Below are 13,791 nucleotides of genomic sequence, written 5' to 3'. Positions count from 1 at the left end.
ATTGCCCTTGGATGTTTTAGTACAATTATGACCTTGGAGAAAATACAGTAGCTTTTCCCTAGAAATGGTATCTGACTGTCACTGATATCTTACAGATATTTTATATGAGAAAGAATAGAGGGTCACTTCAAACTTCATAAAATATGTCCTAATAGTCACTTAAATGCAAGACTAGAAGATGACTAGGTTAGTAACCCACTTAGGTTGAGTGATAATAGATTTATAAAGCTGAAAATGGAGAAAATCCCAGGCTAGAAATTTTGGTTGGGGCTTAACAGGGAAAGAAATGATATAACCATGTTGATTTTAAGATCAAGACCATTTATAGTAAAAAGACTAGATTTAATGTTTCCTTTATATTGAACAAAGATAAAGAGAATAAATGGGATCTTTTCATTTCTTGAAAAACATTTTTGAATTTGAATAGAAATGCCTGAAAGAGGAGCATAAGCAGTGCTGGTAGGGAGCTTACAGAAGAGAGAGGGGCCAGAGTTCAGTAGCTGGTATGAGGGAGGTCCCTGCAGACTGTGGAGAGACTGGACAGCTTTTATCAAGCAGGAGGGAATACTTTGAATCCTATTGGCCATCTCTACTGCTGAATCTGTTACTTAGCCCACAATAGTGAAGCCATAAATATTTTTCATATTGGGACTGACTCTTTACATTTTTAAATATTGAAACAAAATGCAGTTTATGTCATAATTTCCAAAAGACCTTTATTTTTCAGTTGCTCCATTTACTTAGCAAATGACTTCTTTCTTATTGTAACAGTTACTATCTCTCCTTGGAAATTTTGTTCCATTGTTGGTTATAAGTCGAAGGACTTATCTGGAAATGTTGAAGTGGATTAAGGACTTATCTGGAAATGTTGGACAATTAGATTACAGAAAACTGGACGTAGGGTATTTTTCATTTATCAATGGTAAAACATTCTTCTGCTCTTGATATTTGTCAAATGTTTATGTTCTGTTTTTCATTTTATAGCCCTGATTGTTTTTGTACTTTATTTGGTATTTTATTGTTAGAAAATTAAATTTTATTTAGAGTGTAATCACCTTCCAAGTTCCTTAGTTCAAATTTTCCACATGAATATTCGTAATTTGATTGTCAAATTTTAAAATTACTCATTGAATAGTCATCTTTTCATTATAGAAAGCAACATATTTTTAAGGGTTCCACAGTTGCTGTTTTTAATCATAGAAAATGGTTATTTGTTTAATAAAGAAAAAAGCTATTGGAGATAAGAAAGGACCCAGAATGTAATGCAGAGTCTACTTTCTAGAACAATAGTCTCCTGTATCAGTGATGCAAGTGACTTTACAGTTAAATTGGAAAGGAACCAACAAGTGTTTCATGGTTCCCTAAAAGGCCCTATAAAGAAACCATAAGAGACTCTTAAAAACTGAAAATAAACTGAGGGTTGAGTTGGGGTGGGAGGGAGGGGAAAGTGAGTGATGGGCATTGAGGAGGGCACCTGTTGGGATGAGCAGTGGGTGTTGTATGGAAACCAATTTGACAATAAATTTCATATTAAAAAAAGAAAGAAAGAAAGAAAAGAAACCATTCCACCAAGAAGCACAGTGTTTTAACACTACAGAGAACACCACAGTCCCCTATTTAGGATTGTAATTATCCATAACTATGTGTGCTGTGCTTCACACCCAGCCAGGCGACTCACAGGATCTGATACCAGTTCACTAGGATGGTAGGATGCTTTGAGGTGAAAACTTTTATGCTTTTTCCCTCAAATGCCCTCACTCCCTTAGACTTTAGGTTGTAGAAGTTTGAACGAGTTAAGTCTGTTCCAGGGCTTATGCCTTGTGCAAGAAAGAGCAGTAGAGCTGATTTGTTCGTTGATGTCTTCCAGATGTTGTGGTTTGGTGTTTTGTTGGCTGAAGAGTTAATTTTTGTTTTCATAAAGTCTCTCCGCTGCCATGGCTTGTAGAGTCACTCTACCTTTCAGCCAGGGTTACAAAAAACTGATACCAAGAAATGGAAGCCAAAGAATGTCAGCCACAGCTCTTTCCTTAAAGAGAAAAAAAAAAACCTCCACATTCTACTGTGAAATACAGCACACTCATAAAATGCACAAAATAAAAGCATGCAGCTCATTGAATCATTATAAAACAGACACCCGGGCTGACAGACTGCCAATGCACTATTTTCCCGTGTGTTCCTTCCCCATCCAAATCCCCTTCTTCTCAAAGAAGACCTGGTTTTAAAAATAAAGTTTCTCTTGCTTTTCATCATTCAAATTACCACCTAAATAGGAAATCATTAAGGACTACAGTTTAATTTAATCTGCTTTTATCATGTTTTGTTTAGTTTCTGATTTCTTTTACTGATAGATAGGAAGATGCCTCCATGCTCTTTATGTAGCTGCAGTTCACTCACTTTTATTCCTCTGTGGCATTCCATTGTGCCCAAAGTTATTATATTCACTGTTGATGAACAATTAGATTGCTTCCAGAGTTTGGCTTTTATTAATGATATCACCGTGAGTATCCTTGTACTTGCTCTGGGTATTCTTAGGAACATCTGATGCGCGTATATTGGTATATCTAGGAGTAGAATTGCTGAGTTGTAGAAAGCGCATGTCTACAACTTTAGAACTTTTCCTGAGTGATGATGCCAGTTTACTGTGTCAGTATCATTTTGACGGCTCTCCTCATCAACCCTTGGAATTGTCAGTCCTTTTAATTTACATGTGGAATTCTCATCATGAACATATTTTGCGTTAATTTTATATAGTGTTTGACTTTTAAGTGGCTGTTCAAGTCTTTTGCCAGTTTCCTTTTTTGAGTTACTCTTTTCTTGTTGAGTTTTAGGAGTTCCCTATTATTCTGAATATAAGCCCCTTATCAGTTATATGTGTTTTAAGTATATTTTCTCAGTCTACGGCTTACTTTCTCACTGTCTTAATGATATCTTTTGAAATAACGGTTCTTAAAGATTACTCAAAGTTATTAGTCTTTTACTCAGTATTTCACATCTCTCCCTTCCTCTATAAACTAAATGATTTTCAGTAAGAATCAAGAATTTAATGATATATGAGACAATAAAACTTTTCTTTATTGAACTTTGATATATAATTTTGCTACTAAAAAAATTAAAATTAGGGGCGCCTGGGTGGCGCAGTCGGTTAAGCATCCGACTTCAGCCAGGTCACGATCTCGCGGTCCGTGAGTTCGAGCCCCGCGTCAGGCTCTGGGCTGATGGCTCGGAGCCTGGAGCCTGTTTCCGATTCTGTCTCCCTCTCTCTCTGCCCCTCCCCCGTTCATGCTCTGTCTCTCTCTGTCCCAAAAATAAATAAACGTTGAAAAAAAAAATTTTAAAAAAAAATTAAAATTAAAAAATAAAAAAATTACCAATCCAAAGGAAAACAAGTTAATACATGAATATTTTTAATTAAAATATTCTTATTATCTAATCTATTATTATATCTACTGACTCAATCTTGTTTTATGATGACACCAGTACCTCACTTGAAATTCCTTACAAAATTTCTTTATGAAGTTTTCTACAAAATTACTGATTTCTCAACAAAAGTACAAATAATTTCAGAACAGTAACAAAAAAAACCCCATGGTATTTATTCAGTAGTTTTCATATATACCTAACTGTTCAAACATTGGTTTGTTTGTTTACACTGATCCATTTTCAAATTTATTTTCATTCAGTGCAAACTATTTCTATTTTCCATTTTAATGTCTCCTTTATTCAAGATTATTTTTGAATTTTATTTATAAGTTTCCATAGTATTGGGATTGTCTAGATATTTGTTTCTAATTTGTCATGGTCTTTTGTAACTTATTGACTTAAGGAGTGTGTATCAACTGTAATAAAATGAAAAAATGGGGTGCCTGGGTGGCTCTGTCGGTTAAGTGTATGACCCTTGATTTCACAAAATCGTGATCTCATGGTTTGTGAGTCTGAGCCCCACGTCAGGTTCTGTGCTGATGGTGCGGAGCCTACTTTGGATCCTCTGTCTCCTTCTCTCTCAGCCCCTCCCCTGCTCTCTCTCTCTCTCTCTCTCTCTCCCTCTCTCAAAATAAATGAACATTAAAAAAATACAAATAAAAATAAAACGGAAAAAATATATTCTAAAATTGTTGGGAGTATTCTATTTTGGTCACTTAGGTGAAACGTTAATTATGTAGTTAAAATTATTTATATCCTTACTAAATTTTTCAGTTCCTAAAAATCAGTATAAAAAATGTCCACTATAATTATGAATTTGTCTGTTTTTCTTTTTACTTTATATATTTTGAGGCTATGTTAATTTATATGCAAATTTATTATAACTGGAGAACCGATTATTTTATCATTATAAAATGCTCCTCTTTATTTCTAGTAATACTTTAGTCTTAAAGTCTCCTCTGTTTTATCTTAATGAGAGACAACAGGAAAACATGCCTTTAGCATCATTTAGTAAGTTGTAACATAGCGAAATATGATGGATTTATACCTTAAAGATGGTTGTAGGACACCTTCCCACAAGAAAATATTAATTAGCCTGTCAACAAAGTGAGATAAATATTTGTGGTGAAATGTGCAGAGAATTGTTGGTAATATCATGATGTGTATAAACTCATAGTGGAAGAGGTTATGTTGAGGCAAGTTGGCTACAAAATAAGTTATTTCACCCTTTTGAAATAAATGGTATCCAGGCAAGATGGAGTGCCTCAACGATCCATTAATTGGTGAGAGACGGCTGAAATATTTAGAATGTGGAGTAGGCACCGCTCTAAGATTAGCTAATTTTTAAATTATGTTTATTTTAATGCATCTATGTTTTAAGTGTCAAGACAAAAGTTTTAAAGGTGATTGAAAATTAAAATCCTAATGTGACACTATCTGATTTTTTTCCCCACTGGGTAACCATATTTTGGGAAAAGGACACATACGAATATATATTTACATAATTTTTTAAACCTCTCCAGTAATAATACTACTTGTTAATATCAATTATAGTTACCACTTAGTTCCTTTAATCAACACAAAATCCCTATGAGCTATCATTATCTGACTTTTAGATGAGGGATCACAGTCCAGGGAATATAAATAAACAGCTTAAGACCACATAGTTTATGAGAAACAGAGCCATTACTAAAACATAGGTCTTTTTAAATCTAAAATCCATGCTCTTTGCACTATTATGTGCTGTTAAGAACTACCTGTTTTATGTCAACTGGAAGCAGTATGAGCAAAAATAGTATTGAATAAGATAATGCTGTTAGAACACACTAAGGTCAAACTTCAAGAAATGTATAAATAGCTATAAAACGCTGGGAATAGTCTAGGATATAACATGACAGACTTTCTTGGCATGCAGTCCTGAGGCCATCCAGATGCAAAATCAATTAGAAAAGGGCAGAGATCAAAGTTCAACATTGTGTACATTTGTTTCGTGAATAACATAGATACAGGGTCTGTTTGTCATCATCTTTGATCATTTCTAAAATAGATTGCATGATTGTAGATTATATGCAGGTATTAAAGTGTTTTTCAAGCTACAGCATTGTCTGTGAATAAGGATGTGATGTACATAATGTGATGTATGTATGTGATGTATATAAATGTATTCTAAGAAAACCTGATCCATGAAAATCTGACCTATCTATCGATGAAATAGGAAGTGATGAGTCACTTTATAAAAAGACTCTTACTTAGAAAAATGATTCTGCAGGATTTCTTTAAAATCCAAGCTCCTCTTATGCCTTTAGAAAAGAATTCCATTTGCAATACTTGGGTTTGCACAAGATCTCTCAGAAATATATGTGCTGCACAAAGTATCATGAGCCGTGTGCACGTGTCCTTGAATAAATGTAACATTTAAAAGGGATTAAAGAACAAATAATTTGGAATAATAAAATCATATGGACAATCTAATGCAACCAAATATTTAGTTTATTTCAGTTATTTACACTGCAGAATAAGGACAATGCATTGTTATTATCAAGATTTAGGACCCAGCAATCTGAAATTCCAGTTTGGGGTTATTCTGATACAAAATCCATCTCAGAGTTGGTTAATAAGGTAAATGTGTCCACTACTGGTAAGGAGCACATGTTCCAAAAGCATCAACTTAAGGGCATGACCTGAATTGAATGAGTTAAGGTTTTATTTTTATATCAGAATCCTATTTACTTGAGCAGTTTGAATACCCTAGGATGACTTCAAGGAAAAGGCAAGTGTTTCTGCAATCCCTCAGAACTAGGACTGTGATGATTCACACTCTATTATGAGCTGAGACACAACCAGGTACATGTATTAATATATTATTAAACACTCACAGGTGGCTTAAATTTACAAAGTACATGGTGAGTAAATCAGTTAGCCACATTTGTATTCACCAGACAATGGCAATTGTATAAAGGCAAGTAATAATATCATAATAATCACAGTAATAGCAATAATCTTGAGAAATACTTTTCCGTTTAAGGAAATTAAATGTATTTTGAAAAAATTAAGGATGTTTCTCATTGAATATAGCTTCCTCCCTAGCTATGCTTGTATATAGGCATTTCTACAACAGATGATTGTGTATTTCACGCACAACACTTTCCTGTAAGAAGAGCTTGCTGTTCTTGGAATGGATGGCTCCTTGCTGTTCCAATGTCAGCTCAAATGCCACCTCCTCAGAGCAGTCACCGTAAACTCCTGTCTAAAGAAGCCATTTCTTACCACTACTCCGAGTAACTACCTATCCCATTAATATATTTTATTGGATGTAGCGCTCATCACAATGTGGAATTATTTTTTGACTTATTAGTTTATTTGCTTCATTGGTAGTCATACTCCTGAATGGAAGAAGCTTCAGGAGAGAACGTTACATGTATCCCTAGGCGCTGAATCCCCAGCCTTGGGAAGAGCCTCTAGCACAGAAGTAGAGGTGCTCAGTCAACTTGTGTCTCGTGAATAAATGAATGAATAAAGGGCTTTTAGTTGTCATTTTAATTGGCTAAATTTATGTTCATATTTCGTTATATGATTACATTTCTCTGGAGTATAGTTATGGTTAAATATAATAGTCAAGCACTAAAACAATGTTGATAATTAGTGTAGTATTTTATCCATTTATTCATTTTAAACATATTTCTTGCCTTTGCGGAAATAACACAAAAACAATGTCGAATAAGTGTCATGTAAGGAAAAGTTCAAGATATAAGGAGATTGTAAAGGGGGAAAATAATTGATTCTAGTGTGGGTTCAGAAAAAAAAAAACAACTCTAGAAGGAAATGCCTTTTAAGCTAAGCCTAGGGTGACCAAAATAAGTTATTGTCAAAACTAGGACAGATTTCAGTGTAAAACATGAGAATAAATGTAATGAAATAATTTATTTGGATCCCATTTGGATCCCATTTTGTTTTATTTTATGGGTGAACTAAAGAACTATAAAAAGAACTATAAACTATAAATTCTTTGAAACAGTTTTTTTTTTAATAAGAATTTTTTAATTGAAAGAGGTAAAAAGAGACGTGACAAATTTGGTAGCCAGCCTTCAGGATGAACTTCAATTAGCCTTACCTCCTGATTGTCACACCCTTGTGTAGTCCCAACCTACAATGAGCAAGGGTTGGTCTGTGTGCTTATAGAAAATGACAGAAGTGACAGTGTGAGATATTCAAGACCTCATAAAAGGCATCGTAACTTCTGCCTTCCTCTCTGGAATTGCTCACTCTCGAGGAAGGCAGTGGCCACTGAAGTAGCCCAAGGAGAGGCTCGTGTGGGGAGGAAATGAGACCTACCAACAACCACCACCAGTTTGCCATTTATGTGAATGAGCCACCCTGGAAGTGAATCCTTAGGCCCCTGAAGGCTTGGGAGGAATATAGTGCCATCAAAACTTTGACTGGAACCTCATGAGAGACAAAGCTAGGCTGTTGCCAATTCTTGACCTCAGACATTATAGACAATAAATGTTAACTCCATGAAGCCACCCAATGTGTGGTAACTTGTTATGTAGAAATAGATAACTCACGCAATAAGTGATGCAATATCTGAATCTGCACCAGGTCTTCAATCCTGCACTGAAGGAAAAAAAAATGCCGTAGATCGGCTTGGGTCAATTGGCAAAATTATTATATGGATGTGAGAGAAAAATCTAACCTAGGTGTTACATTTACTTGTAATGATAACTGTACTATGGTTTTATAAAAGGATATTTTTACTTTTGGGGAAATACATTGCAAGGTATTTAAGAATAAAAGCAAAAAGATAGGATACATACAATTTACTTTCAAACGTGATAGGAGAGTAAGTGCTCAAATGACTGCAGCAAATGGGACAAAATGTTAACAATAGGTGAATGCAGTTAAAGTATATACAGCTATACTATGTACAGTTTTTTATTCCTCCAACTCTTCTTCTGTATGTTTGATGTTAGTCCCTGACAAAAAGTTACACCATGTTTTCTAAAAAATTAATAAAACAACATATAACCTTGTACATTAAAGAAAAATTCAAAATCTTTAAATTAATCATAAGACCATCAAAAATATCATAAGTGATTGTGGGGTGCCTGGGTGGCGCAGTCGGTTAAGCGTCCAACTTCAGCCAGGTCACGGTCTCGCGGTCCGTGAGTTCGAGCCCCGCGTCAGGCTCTGGGCTGATGGCTCAGAGCCTGGAGCCTGTTTCCGATTCTGTGTCTCCCTCTCTCTCTGCCCCTCCCCCGTTCATGCTCTGTCTCTCTCTGTCCCAAAAATAAATAAACGTTGAAAAAAAATTAAAAAAAATCATAAGTGATTGAACAGTGCATATTAATATATTTCAATCAATTTCCTAGGTATATCTGTTTAATCAATTTCCGAGGTGTCTAATACATTATTTCTCCAAAGACTGTGATTTTTATTATGGTCTATTCTTTTTATAGAATTACTGGCAATCTTCTTTAAAATGCACTTTATTGCTGATAAATTAGAAATTATTTATACCTTCAACTGAACCATCTCTATAGAGCATAATAATGTTTCCTTTTTTAAGTGTATTTATTTTTGAGAGAGAGAGAGGAAGGAGCAGAGGGAGAGGGACAGTGAGAATCCCAAGCAGGCTCTACACTGTCAGTGCAGAGCCCGATATGGGGCTCGATCCCACAAATCATGAGATCATTACAAAATCAAGAGTCAACACTTAACCATCTGAGCTACCCAGGTGCCTCTAGAGCCTAATAATACTTATAATGGAGAAAATACTCTCTTGGTTGTTGATGAAGTATCTGATAAACTCAGAGCTAATTCTACTAAGTAAAGGATATGCTTAATTCCAATTTGTTTTGTATTAAGTTGTATAAATGTTTCAGCCCTAATATTTTTATAGGTACTGTCTTTTTTTTCCCCTCCTTTTGAGTAACTTAGTTGATTATATTTTTAATGAGGCAAAACTGATCAAGTAGGTTTGCTTAATTTGTGAATCTTGAATCTTTATCCAAATTGAGAATTTCCAAATCATGCCCCTTCTCAATTCTTTTGCATCCTGAGATGGAATATACATGTATACAACCAAAAATAGCTCAGTCAAAAGTTGCTTCAGATATTTCAAAGCTGAATTGTTCAATTTTAAAATGCAGTTTTACAAAGAGATAGGAAAGAAGCTTACGGGCTGTTAGAATATTTTGTATCTTCATCAGGATGGTAATTATATGGGTATAAACATATACACATAAGTTTATATAAAATAAAACTCTAAAACAATGATCAAACAATAAAAATCTATCAAATTGTGCCCTTATGATTAATTTACATATTTTAGGTATATTATACCTGGGGGAAAAAGAAGACAGTGAAGTCTCATACTGTTTTATCTGCTCAGATCCTTTTTGCTTTTTGAGTGTAAATGTCATTATTTTCCTGGTTGTAAGTTTTAGTTATAATAATGACAGTTTTTAAAAGATTGAAAACTAAAATTTTTGGCACACCCTTGGTTAAACACTTTTAGAGATACTTAACTGATTTTTAACAAATTCAACCACAATTTAGAAGGATGATTTAATTTACCGAAAGGTTTATTATTATCATAGGACACATAGGTCGACTTCAAAGTAGTCCTTCAGTGGTTAAAACATTTCTCAAATCCAAACAATGCTGAGCAGCAAAGTGAGGAAGCAAGTACCCCTCTGCTGAAGCTTTTTCTAATCAAGTCAACATCTGCTTCTTCGCAACAATTTTATAGTTCAGTTAGTTTATCTGCACATCTATATAACAGTATTGTGAAATGTGACATCTACAGGTTCCATTTTGATTAGGAGACACTGCTGTTTGTTTGAATGTAATTATTACTTATATGTGTACCACAGCAGATAGAGGAAAATTTCTGCCCCATAAGTTCCTTAATTTAGTAAGAATATTGCTTTTACCCAAATGCTGTGCTCCACCACACATGCATCTTGTTCATATTATCACCGCAGAAGCAAATAATTTTTTGTGCCATTTTGAACTTAATCAAGTTTACAATAACATTCACAGTAATATCAGATGTTTCACTTTTAGCAGAATGTACTTTCCAAAGCTTTTCTTTGATTTCATGAACTGCATTAAAAGCAAAAAACAAACAAACAAACAAAAACAAAACAAAACAAAACAAAAAACAAATGTATTACTGGAATTCACTTATTTTTCTATCTGAAGCATTTAATGACCCTGGTATTATTCTGGTGTCATTTAACTATCTGTGACAGTCTTTTGATCATAAAGCCAATACATTAAACACAGGCACTTCAGGTCTCAAATGTGTTAAAGAAAGCTTAGGATCAAAATAAACATCATTAATTTAGAATAACAGGCAATTTGATTTAGATGAAAAGACGTGGCTCATGGATTGATATGTAAACACACCTTGTGTAGCTGCTTTTGTACCATCCATAAGAGTGAAAAGTAAATGTCAGCAAACACTTTTTGCAAGTTACACATTTATAATCAACTATCTTGAGAAATGGAAATTCAGTATTTAATTTTTCATTAAACATGCACTCTCATTTTTGAGCTCATTGCTGCCAAAGGATTTACTGTAAAATAAAAAAAAAAAAACATTATAAAACAAGAAAAAATAGTAACTGTTGACGTAGTATTTACAACAAAGGGCAAAATGATTCTAGCAAGAGCTTTCAGATTCCTCTATGTAAGCACTATGACCGTAGTGTTCAGTCTCTGTTTCCTGCATGTCTTAGTTTACTCAGGCTATCATAACAGCATACCATAAACTGGGTGGCTTAAACAACAGAAACTCATTTTCTTATAGTTCCAGAGTCTGGAAGTTCTTCTGGTTTACAGACAGGCTTCTCACTGTGTCTTCACAAGGCGGTGAGAGAGATCTCTTCTGGTAAGGTCATAGTCCTGTAGGATTAGGGCCCCACTGTGAACACCCCATTTAATCTTAATTACTTCCTAAAGATCTTATCTCTAGACCCAGTCACATTGGGGCTTAGGGCTTTAATGTAGACATTTGGGAATGACACAAATCAATCTATGGTATTCCAACCCTTGCCCCCCAAATTCATGTCCTTAACACATGCAACATACATTCATCCCATCCCAGCAGCCCCAAAAGTATTAATTCATTTCAGCATCAAATATAAAGTCTAAAGTCCTGAATCTCAGCTAAATATCATTCAAATTAGATGTGGATGAGATTCAAGGTATGATTCAGCCTGAAGCAAAATTCCTCTCCAGATGTGAAGCTGTGAAACCAGACAAGTTATGTGCTTCAAAATACAGTGCTAGAGCAGGCATAGGGTGGACATTCCCATTCCAAGAGGGCGGAATCAGAAGGAAGGGGTGACAGGTCCCAAGCAAGTCCAAAACCTAGATAGGCAAATTGCATTAGATCTTAAGGCTCAACAATAATCCTTAATAAGGCTCAAGATATATCTAGATCTATCTATCATGACGGGGGGGGGGAGGGGGGTGTCTGGAGGTGTTATAAAGAATAGCTCACATGAATATGGAGGCTGAGAAGTCCCAAGATCTGTAGTTCACAAAGTGGGGACACTGGAGAGACAGTGGTGTGGCTCCAGTCTAAGAAAAAGGCCTGAGAACCAGTTGTGTAAGTTCCAGTCCAAAAGCCAACAGGCTCAAGACCCAAGGAAAGCCACTGTTTCAGTTTAAGACAGAAAGACTGATATCCTAGCTCAAACAGCCAGGTGGAGTTTCCTCTCCCTCAGCCTTGATCTTCTATTTAGGTTTTCAGTTGATTAGAGGAGAATTACCCACAACTGGGGAAAGTAATCATCTTCACTCAGTCTACCTGATTCAAATGTTAATCTAATCCAGAAACACCGTTGTAGACACACTCAGATGTCTGGTGGCTTGGAAGTTTCATCCACCCGCTAGCCTTAACCTGAGTCTGGGCTGAAGTGTCAAGTGCTTCACATGCCTAGCACTTGAAAGCGGATACTTGATCATCAACTTCTTGTATGAAATTGTTCTTTTTCCACAAGGATTTTACACATGATGTCTTTGTATCTCAAAGATCTCTTGCACTCTATTTGTATTAGTTTTTAGTCATTTTGGCTAAAATAGCAAGTACACATAGCAAATGAGAGGCAAAAGAAGAAACCCTATCACGGAATATCTGGTGTGTTATGCTGAGGATTTGGGAATCCTTAAGGACACTGGGACATCACTGAAAGACTTTAAAAATAGGAGTGACACTGTAAGGTTGGCATTATAGAGTTCAATGTAGTAGTAATGTGAAGAATGGATGGCAGGGGAATAAAAGTTATGTGGAAGACTGTAAGGAAACCCAGATTGCCCAGGAAAGAGTGCGCATTAGCTTTTACTGATGTGACAGAAGTGGGGAGGGAAGGAAAAGAACAGATTTGGGAGATATTTAGGAGGTAGACTTAATGGAACTTGAGTCTTCAGGATAGAAGTCTAGGATGTATACCTGTAAATTTTGATAGAAAAAGAGGTGCCAGGTAAGATGAACATGAAGGAGTTGGCAAGCCTGGTAAGAGGAAAATCAGAAGAGTTTTCTAGAAAGCAAAAGATGTAAAGATTTCAAGAAGGAGGAAAAGCTCAAATGGGAAGCTGCTAGAAGTAGAGCAAATTGAGAGCAGAGAGTGACATGAATAGTCATTAGTCACATTAACAAGAGAGTTTTTGATGGTGTGATTGGAGCAAAAGTCATATTAGAGTAGATTGAGGATGGAAAGGAAGATGAAAATAACAAAGGTACTTTGTTTTTTTAACTTTGGCTTTTATACTTGTTGGGGAGAGTATGTAACTGTGGAGGCTGCTTTTAGGCAACGAACTTGAGCAATGGAAAACTGAGCAAGGCAAAAGAGCCCACAGAGACCACCAAGCTGAATGCAAACAGGCTCATTAAGCAACCCACTTCGAAATAACCATAGGCCCTACGTGACCAATTAGAACCAGGCATAGCTCCTAAGGTTACCAAAAAAGGGAAAATTCCATCCGTCCCCATAGTCCCTCACCACCACCTTGTCTTCTGGCAGAAAGTCTCTCCTTTGCTGTCCCGCCTGATGCTCCCTTGCTGTGTATTCAATAAACTTCTCTTTTGTTCTGCCTTTGGGTGAATTCTTTCACCACCCTTGCTGCCTATCTCCACCCAAGCACCACATTTGGTGCCCCCCCATCTGATCTGGATGCCCCACAGTCCCTAGAAAAAAAGATGGAGATGTGAACATTAGCATTATTTTAAATTAAAATTTATGCATATGGAGTTTGACATTTTCCCAACGTTTTCCCCCAGATTATATATGGAGATAATAATTTATCAAAGCCAACACAAATGGCCAATGATAAGTCCTCATACAGTTGTTTCTTTAAATT

This window comes from Prionailurus bengalensis, chromosome A1, assembly GCF_016509475.1.
Source record: "Prionailurus bengalensis isolate Pbe53 chromosome A1, Fcat_Pben_1.1_paternal_pri, whole genome shotgun sequence".
Taxonomy (NCBI): Eukaryota; Metazoa; Chordata; class Mammalia; order Carnivora; family Felidae; genus Prionailurus; species Prionailurus bengalensis.
The sequence above is the reverse complement of the archived record's forward strand: the minus strand, read 5'-3'. Positions refer to the sequence as shown.